Source organism: Aotus nancymaae, unplaced genomic scaffold (genome assembly GCF_030222135.1).
Source record: "Aotus nancymaae isolate 86718 unplaced genomic scaffold, 86718_ANA_hifiasm-v0.15.2.pri h1tg000059l, whole genome shotgun sequence".
Classification (NCBI taxonomy): Eukaryota; Metazoa; Chordata; class Mammalia; order Primates; family Aotidae; genus Aotus; species Aotus nancymaae.
In genome coordinates, this window is record NW_026988473.1 from 21,367,247 (window position 1) to 21,383,244 (window position 15,998).

At 36.9% G+C, this 15,998-nt stretch overlaps 1 protein-coding gene across 18 annotated transcripts in view; it reads left to right on the plus strand.

Moving 5' to 3' along the window:
• Positions 1-15,998, plus strand: part of LRRC4C (leucine rich repeat containing 4C) — a 1,360,095-nt gene that overhangs the window by 1,149,168 nt on the left and 194,929 nt on the right. The window lies entirely within an intron of this gene.

Consider the following 15,998-nt stretch of genomic DNA (forward strand, 5'->3'; position numbering starts at 1 on the left):
GTTCACTCAGTCAAAAAAAAAAATAGACAAATAGAAAACCAGACATTGCTTTTATTAATGATGCAATTAATATTTGGGGATAACATTTCAGTGTGTGTGGCAAAAATGAGCTTCCTAACATTTAACTCCAGCATTAAAGATAGATTTACCCATCCAGGCCCAAGAAGTGCTTGGCAACTCCAGGCTTTCCCAACATGGCAAACTGCCTGTGAAATTTCTTTTTTTTTTTTTTTAGTTTTAATTTTTATTTTTATTGCATTTTAGGTTATAGGGCACATGTGAAGAACATGTAAGATTGTTGCATAGGTTCACACATGGCAGTGTGATCCCCATCACCTATATCTGGCATTTCTACCCTTGTTATCCTTCCCCAACTCCCCACCCACCACTGTCCCTCCCCTATTTGCCCCCCAAAGACCCAAGTGTGTGATACTCCCCTCCCTGTGTCCGTGTGTTCTCATTGTTCAACACCCACCTATGAGTGAGAACATGCGGTGTTTGATTTTCTGTTCTTGTGTCAGTTTGCTGAGAATGTTGGTTTCCAGGTTCATCCATGTCCCTACAAAGGACATGAACTCATCATTTTTTATGGCTGCATAGTATTCCATGATGTATATGTGCCACATTTTCCCTGTCCAGTCTCTCATTGATGGGCATTTGGGTTGGTTCCAAGTCTTTGCTATTATAAACAGTGCCACAGTGAACATTCCTGTGCATGTGTCCTTATAATAGAATGATTTATAATCCTTTAGATATATACCCAGTAATGGGATTGCTGGGTCAAATGGAATTTTTATTTCTAGATCCTTGAGGAATCACCACACTGTCTTCCACAATGGTTAAACTAATTTACACTCCCACCAAGAGTGTAAAAGTGTTCCTATTTCTCCACATCCTCTCCAGCATCTGTTGTCTCCAGATTTTTAATGATCGCCACTCTAACTGGCGTGAGATGGTACCTCAATGAAGTTTGGATTTGCATTTCTCTTACCCTGTGAAATTTCTAGTGTGGAGTAGCACACCTGAGTGTATCTTCCTGCAGGTAGCCCACTGTGAAGATGAAGGGGAAGAGAGTAGGTTAAACTATAATTGACAAAATCTTGCTTTGAGGTTCACCAATCAAATATGCAACTCCACTGACCTAAAAAAGAGAGAGAAAAGGGGATAAAGAGAGGCCAGAGGAGCTGCTATAATGGAGTTTTCTTCACAGAGAAGGAAAAAAATAGAAATGGAGAATGAGTATTTTTTTTTCTGTTACCATTGAAGAATCGGAGAGACCTACCAAAAAGGAAGAAGGCTCTTTTAGAGGTTGCATCAGGATTTTCTTAACCTAGCAACACATAAGGTAATTTCTCCTAGGTAATGGAGGCAGATGCAGTACTGAGATTTTCCCCGTTTAAGAAGAAATATTGTAGGCAAAATTTTTCCCAACTTCCTATTAGGGGAAGGTATTTTCAGAATCACAATTGACATGTTGTCTGTGCTATCATAGAGCAGATGATGACTATATAGTAGACCACTACCATTTATGTTTTTGCTTACTTTTTTAAAAAAACCTACTATAGATGGTCATTTTCAATTTTTGAGGCATACTGTTAAGTTATTCTGTAAAGAGCAGGTGGAGGGAACAGTTAGGTAGTAAATGAACTTAGGTAACTCCTCAGTGTACTTGTCTCAACGGGGATTTGAAACTCTTATTTAATAAACAACCTGTGTACTTGGATTTATTTATTGGTAAAAACGAAACCAAGGAAATATGATGTATTGAAAATATAAAAAATGAATCATAAGCTTGAAGAAAGTAAAATAATAGTCTTGGTGCAAGACTATGAACCAAGCCAAGTATCTGTAGAAGTTTGCAGAATGGACTTAATGTTCTCCATTAGATGCTGCCTCTGTAATGAATGAACCCTGCTCCTTTCATATCTGTTTTTCATCATCTAAGATTGAAGGTCATTCAAAAAAATCTTGGTTTATGTTGATCATTTGATTTCATCAAATTTTAATAATTTGTCCTCTTGACTAGGCTGGAACAATAAAGGCAAAATAATAATAATTATCATTATTAATTGACCATTGTGGCTTCTACAGAGAAAGGGCAAGCATCCAGATTGACCACACCACTGTAAATACAAATCACGAGGAATAATTAGTCATTGAAAACAAAATAGGACTACTATCTGGAAGATGATATCTCTACTTGATATTATTATTTGTGATATACTTAAATGAGTATAATGACATTTGGAAAATTGAGTATTATCAATGTTCTCAGCTATGTCCTTCAAGAATACAAAGGTCTACTAGGCTGATCAATATTTTTAATTTGACACTCAAAACTTATCCCTCTCAAAGCTAATCTAATATGTAAGCTTAAATGTATTGTTAAATATATAAAGGTCCTGATCATGCCTGTGTTCATTTTGAAAGGAAGAGACTGCTCCTTGCTACCAGGTTGCTGCTGCTGCAGAGGATATGGACTTCTGCCATTTAAAAGAGGAGCCTGGTTTCTCTTATCTTTCCCCTTCAAGTATGGAACACGAATACTTTAGATTTAAGATAAGCTGCTACCTACCTTTAAATAAAAAAAGTAGCATAATGTTGTAACTTGGTAATGAGTGGCAAAAACCACGCTTGAACTAAGAAAACCATAAAAGAAGTAAAGTTAATATAGTAATTGAGAAGGTGATCTCAGGAAAGGAACATGTAGGGTGGACCAAGAGATATGCAGAGAGACATTTCAGTATCTAGATAAAAGACATAGAAGGTCATGGGTTTCAGGAAGTATAATCAAAAATGCATGCATTGAGGAACTTGCCTGCATGGCTACGATTGTCAGTGAAGGATGAATTGGTGAAAAATAGGACAGATATGCAATCTACTGTCAGCTCGAGAATTTCGAACTAGAGCATCCTTCTGCTAACATTTCAGTCTGGATACTAAGTTATACTTAGATCCTGGGGAAAGTACAACCCATTATGCAAAGGGAAATCTCCTAGCCCTAGAAAATTAAAATACTGTGCTGAAATAAGAATGAGGAATAATAAGGAAATGGAAAGACTAGGACTGATGTGAATGAGCCAAATCCAAGAATCCTTTGTAAAACAACAATCTTTAAAAAGGGATAGAGTGGTCCTAAGTCAGTAGGGTGTCCTGCTCTGAAAAAAACAAATACAAATCCTAATTTAGGATCTTAACCGAAGACCCTAGAATTTCCCCAGTTTAAGTTCAAAGGTGTTTGCATCATTTATTTTTAGTAAATGTTAGGTGAATAAATGATTAAATGGTTAGATTCATTATGAATGTAAGAGATGATTTTCCAATATATACATTTGCTCATCAAATTTAGAATGAATAAATCCCAGTTTTCTCTCTTTTCTCCATATTCCCACAGCCTTTATAACATCTTTTCTTTAGCATATTAGGAAACTAATTTTTTAAAAAACCTGGTAACTTAAGAGAAAGCTATATAGATCCCCAATAGGTCTATCCTAAAGATTTTATCTCAGAAGTTCAAGGCTATCTGGTTTTCTGGCACCAATAAATCACAGCATAATCAAATCACATCATAGTGAAAGCATTCTAAGTTTAATTTTGCCTTGAGATTTATGAAGCTTCTAATGATATTTACAGTAATACATATGATAAATAAATGCATAACAATTTCTATAGGATGTTTGGATATTCAGAGAAATTTTTCAAGAATGCTTTTTGAAAATTTATTAAACTCCTAAAGAAGATCAAAAAATACAACTCATTTGATTAACTATCATAACTTTTCATTTTCTGTTTCCTGTAAGCATTGTCATGCATATTTTTGTCCTATCTGAATTTATGCTAAAAGGATTTGTCCATATCCCTACTGATGTTTGCTTCTGTCTTATTTTTGCTAGTAGAGGGACTGAGAATTATTGTCTTCCAAAAGGTCATTAACTGATTCACTGGACAGAGCAATAGATTGGAACAAGTAAAGTTCCAAATAGCCTTATCATACTTCTGATTCATTCACAAAAAGTAGACATCTACATGAGTAAGTTATGGTGGCTGTTACTTTATAATTGACATTTTTATTTGGCAACAAATTGAGTTCTACTTACTTCTGAAAACATATCTATAAATTGGACTCCCCCAATGTCTATAATGAGTTACCATAATTTCAAGTGAAACAATATTATTGTCTCCAGTCTAAAGAGAACTGAAAGAAGATTTGCTATTATCACATCTGTGGGAATTTTTTTGATAAAAAATACATAGACTTTTTCCAGTTTGGGTTGTCTCTGAAATGTGGCTATAGTGGTAGTGGCTAAAATAATTATTAGATCTAATTCATAGAGTTCTTGGTAATAGAACAAACATGCCCACATTCCCATGATTCTGTCATGGTTAACAAATCTGTACACCATAAATCTGAGGTAGCCCGACTTCTCAGGGAGATTGTAAGCTCTCTGTGATGCCTCCTCATTGCTCTTTAAATTTTAAACCAAGTTAAAACATAACCTAGTGGTAAGAGTTTAGAGAAAAAGCGTTTGTATAAACTGCTGTTCAGAGTATAATTTGGTATAACCCTTTCAGAGACCTATATGGTATGTGATTCAAAAGTCTTTAAAATGTGCCACTTCCTTTTCTAAGATTGTAAATAAATCAGTGGACAAATGAAGATATATGTACAGGCATTGATCATTAGAGTATTATAAGCAGGTGCAATATATTGGAAATAACTTTAAAAACTAAAGAGAGTGTGTTATATGGTTTATTGATATAATGAAACACTATACAGTCACTCACAATGCTGCTGCTGCTCTGAATGTGTAGACATGGGAATATACTCCTAATAGTAATTTTAAATTTCTGATTACAAGAAATTCTGTAAATGTGACATTAATCATTTTATATATTGCATATATTATGCATTTATATGTGTAGAAGAATATCTAAATAATAGTATTATATGGGGATAACATTTTCTATCTTTTAAAACAAGAAATAGACATGTAGATACATAAACTAGGAGAATAAAATAAATTACAAACTAAGCAAAAGCTATTTAAAGGATAAAAAATGACCTCTTCCTTCTCTAAAACACACACGCACACACACACCCTTTATAATCCATATTGAGTTTTTTAATTTTTTCATTTTTTTCCTACCTATGCAGTGTTTTATTTTGTTTTCTTTTTATTTTTTTAACTTAAATAATAATTGTACATATTTTGGGAGTACATAGTGATGTTGCAGTACAGATAATATATATTGATTAGCATATTCATCACCTCAAATCTTTATTATTTCTTTGTGTATAGTATATTTTTGTTAACTACAGTTGTCGGATAGTGGTAAAGACAAAAGGAATTATTCCTCCTCTCTGGATGTAATTTTGTATCTTTTCACAAATCTCTCCCCATCTCCCTTTCCCCTATACTTCCCACACTCTAGTATCTTCTGTTCTACTTTTTACAATTATGAGATCAACTTTTTTTTAGCTTCTACATATGAGTGAGAAAATGTGGTATTTAACTTTCTATTCCTGGCTTGTTTCACTTAACATATTGTCCTCCAGTTTCATCAATAATGCTGTGAATTACAGAATTTCATTCTTTTTTATGGCCGAATAGTATTCTATCGTGTATATATACCATGTTTTCTTCATTCATCTGTTGGTGGACACCTGGGTTGCATCCATTCCTTGGCTATTGTGCATTGTGCTGCAATAATCAAGGGGATGTAGATATATCTTCCTCATGCTGATTTCCTCTATTTTGGATAAATGCCCAGTAATATGATTGCTGAATCATGTGGTAGTTCTATTTGCAGTTTTTTGAGGAATGTTCATACTTTTCTTCATGGTGGTTTTTACTCATTTACATTTCCTTTTTTTTTTAATTGTACTTTAGATTCTGGGGTACATTTGCAGATCATGCAAGATTTTTGCATAGGTACATTTATGGCAAGGTGGTTTGCTGACTCCATCACCTATACCTAACATTTCTCCCCCTGTTATCCCTCCCCACCCTCCCTCCCACTGTCCCTCACCTAGGTGCCCCCCCCCGCAACAGCCCCCAGTGTGTGATGCTCCCCTCTCTGTGTCTAGGTGTTCTCATTGTTCAACACCCACCTATGAATGAGAACATGGGGTGTTTGATTTTTTGTTCTTGTGTCAGTTTTCTGAGAATGATCATTTCCAGGTTCATCCATGTCCCTACAAAGGACATGAACTCATATTTTATGGCTGCATAGTATCCCATGGTGTATATGTGCCACATTTTCTTTGTTCAGTCTATCATTGATGGGCATTTGGGTTGGTTCCAGGTCTTTGGTATTGTAAACAGTGCTGCGATGAACATACGTGTGCATGTGTCCTTATAATAGAACGATTTATAGTCCTTTGAGTATATACACAGTAATGGGATTGCAGGGTCAAATGGAATTTATATTTTATAGATTCTTGAGGAATCACCACACTGTCTTCCACAATGGTTGAACTAATTTACACTCCCACCAACAGTTTAAAAGTGTTCCTATTTCTCCACAACCTCTCCAGCATCTGTTGTCTCCAGATTTGTTTAATGATCGCCATTCTAACAGGCGTGAGATGGTATCTCAATGAGGTTTTGATTTGCATTTCTCTAATGACCAGTGATGATGAGCATTTTTTTCATGTATTTGTTGGCTTCATATATGTCTTCTTTTGAAAAATGTCTGTTCATATCCTTTGCCCACTTTTAGATGGGTTGGTTTGTTTTTTCTTGTAAATCTGTTTTAGTTCTTTGTAGATTCTGGATATTAGCACTTTGTCAGATGGGTAGATTGTAAAAGTGTGTTTCCATTCTGTTGGTTGCCAGTTCACTCTAACGATTGTTTATTTCGCTGTACAGAAGCTCTGATGTTTAATTAGATCCCATTTGTCTATTTTGGCTTTTGTAGCCATTGCTTTTGGTGTTTTAGTCATGAAGTACTTGCCTATGCCTATGTCCTAGATGGTTTTGCCTAGGTTTTATTCTAGGGTTTTTATGGTGTTAGGTCTTATGTTTAAGTCCTTAATTCATCTGGAGTTATTTTTAGTGTAAGGTGTCAGGAAGGGGTCCAGTTTCTGCTTTCTGCCCATTGCTAACCAATTTTCCCAACACCATTTATTAAACAGGGGATCCCTTCCTTATTGCTTGTTTTTGTCAGGTTTGTCAAAGATTTAGATGGTTGTAGATGTGTGGTATTGCTCCCAAGGCCTCTGTTCTCTTCCATTGGTGTACATCTCTGTTTTGGTAGCAGTACCATGCTGTTTTGACTATTGTTGCCTTGTAGTATACTTTGAAGTCCAGCAGCATGATGCTTCCAGCTTTGTTCTTTTTTCTTAGGATTATCTTGGCTATGCAGGCTCTTTTGTGGTTCCATATACAGTTTAAAGTGGTTTTTTAGAGTTCTGTGAAGAGGGTCATTGGTAGTTTAACGGGGATAGCATTGAATCTGTAAATTACTTTGGTCAGTATGGTCATTTGCATGATATTGATTCTTCCTAACCATGAGCATGGATTGTTTTTCCATCTGTTTGTGTCTTCTCTTATTTCCTTGAGCAGTTGTTTGTAGTTCTCCTTGAGGAGGTCCTTTACCTCCTTTGTTAGTTGTATTCCTAGGCATTTTATTCTCTTTATAGCAATTGTAAATGGGAGTTCACTCTTGATTTGGCTCTCTGTTTGTCTGTTATTGATGTATAGAAATGCTTATGATTTCTGCCCATTGATTTTGTATCCTGAGACTTCACTGAAGTTGCTTATCAGCTCAAGGAGAGTGTGGGCTGAGACGATGGGGTCTTCTAAATATATAATTATGTCATCTGCAAATAGAGACAATTTGACTTCCTCCTTTCCTAATTGAATACCTTTTATTTCTTTTTCTTGCTGATTGCTCTGGCTAAAACTTCTGGCTAATACTATATTGAGTAAGAGTGGAGAGAGAGGGCATCCTTGTCTAGTGCCAGACTTCAAAGGGAATGCTTCCAGTTTTAGCTCATTCAGTAAGATATTCGCAATGGGTTTATCATAAATAACTTTTATTATTTTGTGATACATTCCATCAATACCTTGTTTGTTGAGAGTTTTTAGCATTAAGGGCTGTTGAATTTTGGTTGAAGGCCTTCTCTGTGTCTATTGAGATAATCATGTGGTTTTTGTCTTTGGTTCTATTTATGTGATGGATTACATTTAGAGGCTTGTGTATATTGAACCAGCTTTGCATCACTGGGATGAAGCCTACTTGATCATGATGGATGAGCTTTTTGATGTGCTGTTGCAATCAGTCTGCCAGTATTTTATTGAAGATTTTGCATCTGTGTTCATCATGGATATTGGCCTGAAGTTTTCTTTGTTTTTTGAGTCTCTGCCAGGTTTTGGTATCAGGATAATATTGGTCTCATAAAATGAGATGAGGAGGATTCCCTCTTTTTGTACTGTTTGGAATCATTTTAGAAGGAATGGTACCGGCTCCTCTTTGTACATCTGGTAGAATTTGGCTATAAATCCGTCTGGACCTGTACTTTTTTTGTTTGGTAGGCTATTAATTGCTGCCTCAGTCCTTGTTATTGGTCTATTCAGGGTTTCAACTTCTTCCTGATTTAGGCTTGAGAGGGTGCAAGTGTCCATGAACTTGTCCATTTCTTACAGGTTTACTGGTTTATGTGAATAGAGTTGTTTGTGGTAATCTCTGATGGTAGTTTGTATTTCTGTGGGATCAATAGTGATATCCCCTTTATTGTTTTTTATTGCATTTATTTGATTCTTCTCTCTTTTATTTTTTATTAATCTGGCTAGTGGTCTGTCTATTTTGTTGATCTTTTCCAAAAACCGGCTCCTGGATGTATTGATTTTTTTGAAGAATTTTTTGTGTCTCTATCTCCTTCATTTCTACTCTGATCTTAGTTATTTCTTGTCTTCTGCTAGCTTTTGAGTGTGTTGATAGGGTGTCAATTTCAATTTCAATGTTTTCTCACTTCTCATGTGGGCATTTATTGCTATAAATTTCCCTCTAGACACTGCTTTGAATGTGTCCCAGAGATTCTGGTACACTGTGTCCTTGATCTCATTTGTTTCAAAGAACATGTTTATTTCTGCCTTCATTTCATTGTTTATCCAGTTGACATTCAGGAGCCAGTTGTTCAGTTTCCATTAAGTTGTGCAGTTTTGAGTTAGTTTCTTAATCCTGAGATCTAATTTGATTGCACTGTGGTCTGAGAGACTGTTTGTTAGGATTTCCATTCTTTTGCATTTGCTGAGGAGTGATTTACTTCCAATTAAGTGATCAATTTTAGAGTAAGTATGATGTGGTGCTAAGAAGAATGTGTATTCTGTGGCCTTGGGGTGGAGAGTTCTGTAGATGTCTGTTAGGTCCACTTGTTCCAGTTCTGCATTCAAATCCTGGATATCCTTGTTGATTTTCTGTCTCGTCGATCTGTCTAATATTGGCAGTGGAATGTTAAAGTCTCCCACTATTATTGTGCAGGATTCTAAGTCTCTTTGTAGGTCATTAAGACTTGCTTTATGTTTCTGGGTGCTCCTGTACTGGGTGCATATATATTTAGGACAGTTAGCTCTTCTTGTTGTATTGATCCTTTCACCATTATGTAATGCCCCTCTTTGTCTCTTTTGATCTTTGTTGGTTTAAAGTCCATTTTATCAGAGACTAGGATTGCAATCCCTGCTTTTTTTTGCTCTCTGTTTGCTTGGTAGATCTTCTTCCATTCCTTTATTTTGAGTCTATGTGTGTCTTTGCATGTGAGAAGGCTCTCGTGAATACAGCACACTGATGGGTCTTGACTTTTTGACCAGTTTGCCAGTCTGTGTATTTGATTGGGGCATTTACGCCATTTACATTTAATGTTAATATTTTTATGTATGAATTTGATCCTGCCATTTTGTTTCTGTTTGTTTGTTTTGCCCATTGGTTATGCAGTTTCTTCATTGTGTTGTTGGTCTTTACCATTTGGTTCATTTTTGCAATGGCTGGTACTGGATTTTTTGTGTGTGTTTGTTGCTTTCTTCAGGAGCTCTTGTAAGGCAGGTCTGGTGGCAACAAAATCTCTCAGTAATTGCTTGTCCATAAAAGATTTTATTTCTCCTTCACTCGTAAAGCTAAATTTGGCTGGATATGAAATTCTGGGTTGAAAGTTCTTTTCTTTAAGGATGTTGAATATTGGCCCCCACTCTCTTTTGACTTGTAGGGTTTCTGCTGAGAAATCCACTGTGAGTCTGATGGGCTTCCCTTTGTGGGTGACGCAATCTTTCACTCTGGCTGCCCTTAGCACTTTTTCCCTCATTTCAACCCTGGCAAATCTGATGATTATATGCCTTGGGGTTGCCCTTCTTGAGGAGTATCTTTGTGGTGGTCTTTGTAGTTCCTGTATTTGAATGTCGGCCTGCTTTGCTAGGTTGGGGAAGTTCTCCTGCATAATATCCTGAAGTCTATTTTCCAGCTTGGATTTATTTTCCCCACCTCTTCAGGTACACCAGTCAAGCATAGATTAGGTCTTTCCACATAATCCCATATTTCTTGGAGGCTTTGTTCATTTCTTTTCATTCTTTTTCTCTTTTCTTGCCTTCTCTTTTTATTTTGTTGAGTTGATCTTCAATCTCTGATATCCTTTCTTCTGCTTGATCAATTCGGCTATTGAAACTTATGTATGCTTCACAAAGTTCTCTTGCTGTGTTTTGCAGCTCCATCAAGTCATTTATGTTATTCTCTAGGCTAGTTATTCTAGTTAGTATTTTGTCTAATCTTTTTTCAAGGTTCTTAGTTTCTTTGCATTGGGTTAGAACATGTTCTTTTAGCTCAGAGTTTGTTATTACCCATCTTCTGAAGCCTGCTTCTGTCAGCTTGTCAAAATCATTCTCTGACCTGCTTTGTTCCCTTGCTGGTGAGGTGTTGTGATCTCTCTGGGGAGGAGAGGCGTTCTGGACTTCGATGTTTTCATCCTTTTTGCACTGGTTTCTTCCCATCTTCATGGATTTATCTATCTTTGATCTTTGAAGTTGGTAATTTTGTGTGGGATCTCTGAGTGGACGTCCTTTCTGTTAAAGTTGGGGTTATTTCTCCTGTATGAGGCATTTTTTTTAATGTTGGTGTCAGTGCACCACTTGAGACAGTCTGTCCATTGTCTGCCTGTGGAGGCACTGCGGGGCTGCCTCAGTTTCAGCCAGGCTGCTGTTTATTCTTTGCCTAGTTTCTGCTTATGCCTGTGGGATTAGCCCTGCCTTCCCAATGGCAGGCTCCTTTCCCTCTGCCCTGGCTCCCAGATGTAGTTCTGCCTGATGTGTTAACTGCAAAACTCTCCCAGGAGAGGGATTCCATTTGCTGGATCTTGTGGGGGGTGGGACCTCTCTAGCCATATCTCCCTCCCGCTTTCAACTTTCCCTTCTTCTATAGGACAGACAGTTCCTTCTCGAAAGCCTTCTCAGTGTTAGTCCAAGTCTCCACCCTGGTCTGCCCTGACAAGGCACCGGTCTGGCTAGGGCTGCCAGCCTGGGCTGTCACCTGGGTCTGCAACTTGGCATGGTTCTCAGCCAGGTGGTATTTTCCTGGGTTATATGCTGCCAAAGACACAGCGTGAAGCACTGTATCTGAATTGGAGTACCAAGGAGGTGAAGCCCCCGATCCTCTGTGCCAGATACACTTCCCAGGTGGGGCCGTGTCCTACCTTGCCTTGGCTCACCCGCTTTGAGCTGCTTTTACCACCTTTTTTGGGGGTTAACCCCGCTGATCAACCAGTCCTTTTGGAATGAACCCGGTACCTTGTTCAGAGACGCAGATATTGCTGTGGTTCTGTGTCTTGCTAGCCAGGAGCTGCACTCTGGAGAAGCTCCCTTTAGGCCATATTGGTCCCCCTCACTCATTTACATTTTCAACAGTGTATTAAGAGTTCCCTTTTCTCTACAACCTCGCTAGCATTTTGTTTTGTTTTTCTTTGTGATAATAGCCATCATTACTGGGGTGATGATAACTCACTTTTGTTTTAATTGGCATTTCCCTGATGATTACTGAGGTTGGACATTTTTTCATATATTTGGCCATTTGTATTCCCTCTATTGAAAAACATCTATTAGGATCATTTAGCCATTTTTTTAAATCAGATTATTTGCTTTGTTTTTATTTTTATATTCTGTTTTTTATTTTTTGCTGTCAGGATGTTTGAGTTCTTTTTACATTCTGAATATTAATCCTGTCAGATAAATAGTTTGCAACTTATTTCTCCCATTTTGTAGATTGTCTTTTCACTGTGTTCATCATTTTCTTAGCTGTGCAGAAGCTTTTAGTTTTGTATAATCTCATTTATTTGTTTTTGCCTTTGTTGCCTGTGCTGTTGTGGTCTTATTCATAAAATGTTTTCCTAGACCAATGTGAATTTCCCCTCATATTTTATTTATCTAATTGTTTTATAGTTTTGGGTCTTACATTTAGGACTTTGATCCATTTAAGTAGATTTTTGTATAGAGTAAGAGGTGGGGGTCCAGTTTTATGCGTCTGCATATGGATATTCAGTTTACCTAACACCATTTATTGAACAGATGGTCCTTCCCCCAATGTACGTTCTCGGCACCTTTGTCAAAAATCAGTTGGTTATAGATATGTGAATTAATTTCTGGATTCTCTATTCTGTTCCACTGGCCCTGTGAATTTATCATGTTTTCCCAGGAACAAGGTTAAGCTGTGACTCCTCTGTCTTAGTCTATAACAGTGATAATAACTCCTGCCTGTTGTTGTAAGTCACAGAATTGAAGGGCTGTAGCAGCCAGAAACATGGTAGAAGGCCTCGGAGGAGGTGGGGATTAAAAACTAACATAAACAAATCTATTTGATCAATTACATATAGGACTAAACAAAAAGAATGTGATATGTAATGTCCGGGGTAGAGATTGAAAAGAGACTTTGAGAATGGTGAAAAGGAAAGGCAGTAATATATTTGCCATTCCCCAGTAAAGTAAAGCTAAGGCCACTTCTGTGTGGTAGACATTTGGGTCTCAATGAAAGGAGTGGATTAGTGGCAAAAATGATGGACTTACGATTCTGCAAGCCTGTAAAGTACCAAAGAGATGGCACCCGATCAGTGAAGTTATCAAGATATTGCTTGGGAGAGCTTGAGCCCTCATGTAACTGCTGTCCAATCTCTGGAAGCAATTAAATGCTCAAATAAATGTCCTTCAAGTTAAGATGACTGCCTTTTCATACAGATTGTGGACACTATCCTTCTGCTAGAATATTGGAACCATGACCATATTGCATTCATGGAGCAGTTAGTATCCAAGAGGTAAAGAAAAATCCTTTTGCAAGTAAGATGAAGACAGGAGCCCCTCAATAGCTCTGGATTCCCTTGAATTTGCCTTTCATTTAGCTTTCTTGGATGAAACTGTGTTGGTGCTGTGAAGGGTTAGGAATCCCTTTTTTAAAAAGGTTTTGAAGGCATCTGTTCATGCAGGAGTTTACTTAACCCAGTCTATTTATCAATCCCACTATCCTAAAAATAATGGCAGATAATAATAAATGATGTGCATAAATTCCTGTGCATATGGTTAGAACTAAGCTCCTTTACCTGAATTTTCTCATTGAGTCACAGCACCCTTTTCACCTTTATTTCAAAGAAGGAGGAGGACAAAAGCTAAATAACTTATTTGTTTAAAATCATTCAAATGGAATGGAGGTAGAAATGGAAACAAAATCTAGGCAGTATGATTCAAATCCTCTCAATCATTGGTGGCTCTATTGTTCATTCACGGTTACTGTTTTTGACAAAAGTAACAATAATTCAAAGAAACTGACAGAAAGTATAACCAAGCAAGAGTTTCACACAACTCAGAATTTAAATTTTTCAAACTTTTTTTTTTATATCAACAGAAGGGAGTTGGTGAGTTAGAACTCCATTGTTCATCTTGAGTTTGATCTTCTTTTGCCTTAACCCAAGGAATGCATCTATGATAAATAACAAGACATAAGTGAACTCCATGGCTTTAAGAGGGTGAGACATATAAAACCATAAAGCACTGTAATATACATGAAAGGGGGAAAGCACATTTTAAGTATGATGCACTTGGCAAGTGGCAACCTTTTGGAAAACAGAGGTGAAATAAAAATTACCTGCTAAATCTCACCTGTTCTACAGCATATTTCAGCTGAAAATACTTAATAATAAAATACCTGAGAAGGCAAGCTATTTGATTTTCTATTTGGATGTGATCTTTTTTTCTCTATATGCAGAAAGAGATTTTCTTTCAGTGTTGTCATCATCATTGTCGCCCACTCACTCATTCAGTGCATGTTTGCTGCACGCGTACATTATGCCACAAAACTAGGCACTAGGGTTACCCCGGAGAATAAGTGCTGTCTTCTGTGAAGGGAAATAAAGACAGGCCCTGAGAGCTTAATATCTTAATAGTATGGTAGAGATAAGAGGAACAGATGCACATTAACATAAAGATATATACGCTTGCCCATATACGCATATGCTATCTTGCCACACTGCAGGAGAGAAATATCAATCACACTGAGGATATTAACAGAATGTCTGGGTGGCTTCCGCCTGATCACAGAAGATTTTATGGATGAGTTGAGTTTTGAAAAGTTTTGGAAAAAAATGACAAGATAAAGTATAGTGGCACAGAATATGGAGACATTTTCGGTTTTGGCAGAGATAATGACACAAAGGATCTCAGAAATTCTCAGTATCTTTAAAAACTGTAATTTGAACTAAGAGCCACCTCAGGTGAGCCATATAATGTATCACATTCAGAATTAATGCATATGATTTTCAAAATACTTTCAAATGAACCCTAAACAAAACAAAACTCTTCAGATTCTTCTTCAGGACCCAGTCTTTGGAAATGAAAGAATATGTAATTATTTTACTAAATTCTAATAAGTAAAGTAAACTGAAATACTTTAAAAGGCTTTGACTTTAAATCAAACTGGCATAAAGTCAGCATTGAAAATTTGTTTTTAAACTTAAAAAAATCTTACTTCCCTCACCCTTGAATTTTTTATTGAGGTGGTGGGGTGGTTGTTGTGAGTTAATTCATATAAGAACTTAGCACAGTATCTGCCATATAGTACATGCTCATTAAATGTAAGCTAGGCTAGTGCTTCCTTTTGTTTCTTTAATAAAGATGACTGGAGAATACAGCACACAAATCATGCATGTACTGATTGATGCACTATAATAAAGAGTTCAGTTTTTGCTTCAATAAAATAGGTTTATCGATGTTACTATACCCTATAAATTCTGGCAAGCAATGTGGTACAATGATGAATAAGATAGACTGCTACCTGGAAGAACATCAGAGTCTGTTAGGACCCATTTTCTTTTCTTTTCTTTTCTTTTTTAATTGCATTTTAGGTTTTGGGGTACATGTGAAAAACATGCAAGGTTGTTGCATAGGTGCATACGTGGCAGTAGGACCCATTTTCAACTAACTGCAATCGCTACTTGGCGGTTCTGATTCATTCCTTATTTACCTATGAATTCCTAAGAAATTCAGGGATCTCAAAAGCATTTTCCTGTCATAAGAAAGCCTTTCAAAATGCCTCTAGCATATTGTTCTATTAAAGCATTGTTGTACTTTTGAAAATATGTTCCCATTTATAAAATACTTTTATGTTCTTCACAATATGATCTTCATGATTATTCATGAAGTAAGAATGGGACTGGGGGGAATAAATGGAGAAGTCGGGGGATGATTGGAGGAAACTGATACTTCATGGACTTAAATAACTCTCCCAAGCTGACAGGGTTAGTGAGTAAGAAGGCAAAATACTTTCTTCTGCATTAAGTTGCCTCCATATAGGATAAGCAAGTCACCTGTTATTCCCCTGACTCCAGGGAAGGCCAACAGGAGGGAAGAAAATGGGCCTCTGGCATGTTTCCATAGAATGTTCAGCATCCCTCCTCAAATATCCTTTCCCTTCTCTAGTCAAACATGTCTTCTTGTTGCTCCTGGGGGCCTGAGCAGCCATTAAGATCACACTTCTGG